The sequence below is a fragment of the Drosophila persimilis genome, unplaced genomic scaffold (assembly GCF_003286085.1).
Source record: "Drosophila persimilis strain 14011-0111.01,24,50 unplaced genomic scaffold, DperRS2 tig00001229-arrow-arrow-pilon, whole genome shotgun sequence".
Lineage (NCBI taxonomy): Eukaryota > Metazoa > Arthropoda > Insecta > Diptera > Drosophilidae > Drosophila > Drosophila persimilis.
In genome coordinates this window covers 116,050-120,625 of record NW_020825440.1, presented here as the reverse complement: position 1 = coordinate 120,625, position 4,576 = coordinate 116,050, and positions in this window count along the sequence as shown.

The following is a 4,576-nucleotide window of genomic DNA, read 5'->3' as shown; positions in this document are numbered from 1 at the left end:
ACCCACTGTACCGACGGTACTTAAAGAATACACACTGTAACACTTTGTTTCAGTGTTTACGTAACAATAAAGTCCCAGACATTCTGGGTGATCGTATTACGATTCACTCAAGAATGCCTCGAGCGACCCAAGTGCAGCGTCAGCATGTTCCCATGACTTGACGGCACTAATATACATGCATACACACATATATCTTCCCTCGCGCTCTCGCTGCCAACAGCGCTGAGCATATTCACACATATACATACTAACATATAAGAGATAAGAACACATAGTTCTGCCGCTCCGCTGCCGGCGTCACTGGCAGCGCAGCTCCGCGGCTTTTGGCTTACAAAAGCCCAAAACACAATTGTAAAATTGAGAACATAAACGACAATAAAAGAGATCGGAGGGTTGAGCCCCAACGATCCAGAAAAACGGATTGAACATCGATTTACATGGCGACCGTGACAGGACCATATATGTCCTACGCGATGGATCAATCTAAGGATTGAAAAAAAAAAGGAGAAAAATTTTTTCAAAAAAGTGTCAAAAATAATAAAGACAAAGAATGGCCGAAAAAAAAAAATATATTAATAATTGATTTTGTTTTAAAAAAAAAAAATCGGACCAAGTCAAAAGAAAATTGATGAATTGGAAAAACTATTGAAATAGTGTTGTCCCCAGTGCCAGTGCCAAGGAAAAAACCCAGCAGAAAGCCAAACTAGCCGTTTCGCCAGACCCATGCACGACTGCCGACGATATTACGCACAAACCCATGTTGCATTATAATTTATACCCTTAACCTTGGGGACTACAATGCGGCCAGGAATATATAATACCCAAGGAGATTTAACAGCCCGCGCTACAAAGAGCGTACACGCAATATAAAAACCTGTGCGAAGACCAGCACCGGCCCCCACCAGACCCAGCAAGGACCAATAATATAAGTGCGAGTGGCATAGGACCGCCCCTTGCACCGTCGATGGACAGTAACACAAACACTCCAGCAGCAGAAAATGCACCAGACTTCGCCGACGCTGCTCCTACCGAGCAAAGGGACGCACTCAGCCTACAAGAGGCCTTAGAAGTGTATCCAAACGATGGACCACGCCCACTCACAATAGCTGAGTACAGGGCAAGACAAGAAAAACGCCCCAGGAAGAAAACAAAGAGGGGCGGCCGGATCAAACGGCTGCTTCAACAACGACGTCTGGAGCGGGACCTGGAAAAAACATATACAAATGAAGAAGACCGACAGCGCTGCCAAGAGCGCATCAAGGAAATCAATAAACAACTTCGCCAATAAAAGAGCGAAGTAACGCAATTGAGCTGCAGAAATGCCATGCCTCATATTGCCAATAATTATAATTTTCTATCTCGAGTTGAAGCACCCTTAAAGTGCCACTTGAAAATACTAACCTCTGTTAGGCTATTACTAAAACCATGTGATCGATGTTGAATTATATAATGAAAAACCTGTAAATCGATCACATGTCCCTTAACATTTTTTTTTCTTCCTTCATTTTGATCAAATATATATAAAAAAAAAAATTTATATTGATGAAATTTTAAAGAGTAAAAAAAAAAAAAAAAAAAGGAAGGGTATATAGATATGTGTGTCCATGAGAAAAAAAAAGATTTTTTAGTAATTTTTTTTATTATTGAAAAGAATAAATGAATAGCAAATAATTAAAAAAAATTTAGATAGAGTTTAAAAACGAACATAGAGGACTTGGCAATGACAAAGGAGGAATATCAGACCAAAGTATATCAATGAAAAAAAAAAACAAAAAAAAAGAATACATAAAAAAAAATACACTAAAACAAAAAAAAAAGGAAGACTAACCTAAATGTGACCTAGTAGATAATGTATCAGGACAACTGCAAAAACTCTGAAAAAAAATCGTACAAAAAAAAAATATAAAAACTTCAAAATGCATTGGTGTGTGTGTCCCGTTCGTGTAATCGCCGACGCGCCAGGTCCCCACCTCAGCCCCGTGCCACACGGAACCGCCTCCTCTCCGTCCCCGACCCAGCCATCAGTGGGTAGACGGGCATCGGTAGCACCAGCTCCGGGTCAGGCCAAGGCCGACTTCCAACACGGCCAATGGCCAATGGACAATACGGTCCATCAGTCCATCATATGGTAAAGCACAAGCAGCACGCTCTCGTGAGCGGCGCCCCCTCGTCGCCCTCCGCCCTAAGGGGCTTGCGCGCTGAGAACGGCCGGCGGTGGCACTGCGGTACGGTCCGAGTCTGGCTGGACAGGATAGGCACAACCGTCTCGGACCGGACCATAATGGATGAGGTGCGTCCACAAAAATAACCATAGAGATGTTTAAGGCAAATTCTAAATGAACAAAAGTATAAACCAAAAACAATTGTAACGAGAAACAAACGAATTCCCTATAAAGGCAAAGAGCAAAAACTATCCAGTCCCACATGATGCGGACAGCGCTAGACGATTTATTGCATTTTGCAATTATTATAGACGTTTTATTAAAAACTTCGCCGACTATTCCCGGCACATAACTAGATTATGTAAAAAGAATGTCCCCTTTGAGTGGTCAACTGAATGTCAAAATGCATTCCAATATTTAAAAGATAAACTTATGGAACCCACTCTGTTACAGTACCCAGATTTTCAGAAAGAATTTTGCATAATCACCGATGCTAGTAAACAAGCATGTGGAGCGGTTTTAACTCAAAACCATAACGGACTCCAACTCCCATTAGCATATGCATCACGTTTATTCACAAAAGGTGAAAGTAACAAAAGTACTACAGAACAGGAATTAGCAGCAATTCATTGGGCAATTACCCATTTTCGACCATATATCTATGGTAAACACTTTACAGTAAAAACGGATCACAGACCACTAACATACCTATTTTCAATGGTCAATCCTAGCTCAAAACTCACACGCATGCGGCTCGAATTAGAAGAATACGACTTTACAGTCGAGTATCTAAAGGGTAAAGATAATCATGTAGCAGATGCGTTATCAAGAATAACCATCACAGACCTAAAAAACATACAAAATACGAATAAAGTCCTGAAAGTCACTACCAGGCAACAGAGTAGACAGAAATCCTGCGCAGGAAAAGAACAAATAGAATTGCCTAGGCAATCTCTAACAAAAGCTTCAAAGCCCAACGTATATGAAGTCATCAACAATGACGAAGTACGTAAAGTAGTGACCTTGCATGTAAATAATAATTTATGTTTTTTCAAACATGGAAAAAAAATTACTGCAAGATATGATGTTAGCGATTTGTATACTAATGGAACCCTTGACTTAGGTCAGTTTTTCCAAAGGCTTGAAACGCAAGCCGCAAGGAAAATATCTTTGAATACATTTCAATAGATAATTTTAAAAATATGGGCAATAAAATATTACGAACAATAAGAGTAGCGCTACTCAACCCGGTGACCCTAATTAAAAATGAAAAAGAAAAAGAAGCAATACTGTCTACATTACATGATGATCCCATACAAGGAGGACATACAGGCATAACAAAAACCTTGGCCAAGGTCAAAAGACATTATTTTTGGAAAGGTATGACTAAAGAAATAACCAATTACATACGAAAATGTCCAAAATGCCAAAAAGCTAAAGTAACCAAGCACACAATAACTCCATTGACTATTACAGAAACACCATACATGGCTTTTGATAGGGTAATAGTGGATACGATCGGTCCACTTCCTAAATCTAAACATCAAAAACATAACTTCTACTGCACATCATCACCAGACTGTAGGAACCGTGGAGCGAAGCCACAGAACATTTAACGAATTCATACGCTCATACATCTCAGCTGACAAATCAGATTGGGATGTATGGCTGCAATACTTCGTATATTGTTTTAATACAACCCCCTCTATGGCACATGATTATTGTCCATATGAGCTAGTTTTCGGTAAGACTTCAAACTTACCAGTTCAATTTAATACTATAGATAGAATAGCACCTCTATATAACATAGATGATTACTCTAAAGAGAGTAAATATAGATTAGAAATAGCATATAAACGAGCAAGCATTATGCTCGAGGAGCATAAAATTAAAAATAAACAGCTATATGACTTAAAGTTAAAAGATTTAAATTTAGCTGTAGGAGATAAAGTTTTATTGAAAAATGAAACAGGACATAAGCTAGATTTTAAATATATAGGACCATATAGAGTAGAAAGTATCGGAGAAAGAGATAACGTCATAATCTCCGATAATAAAAACAAAACTCAGAAAGTACATAAGGATAGGTTAAAGATTTGCAATTATTAATCATTTTTAGTATGGCCATACATAAATATAAACCATAAAAATATACTATTCCGCATTTATATTCAAATAACTTTTAAATTTTATCAATATTAATTAAAATTCAATATTCTAATAATTGACTTAAAAAGATAAAAATATATATATAAATTGTCTTTTTAAGAATACATAACTCGTATACATATATAGTAAAAGCTAAAAATAAAATAACTTCATTATATTACGTTATTTTTCAAAAGGAGGGAGATGTAGTATGCTCATATTATGGCCATACATAAATATAAACCATAAAAATATACTATTCCGCA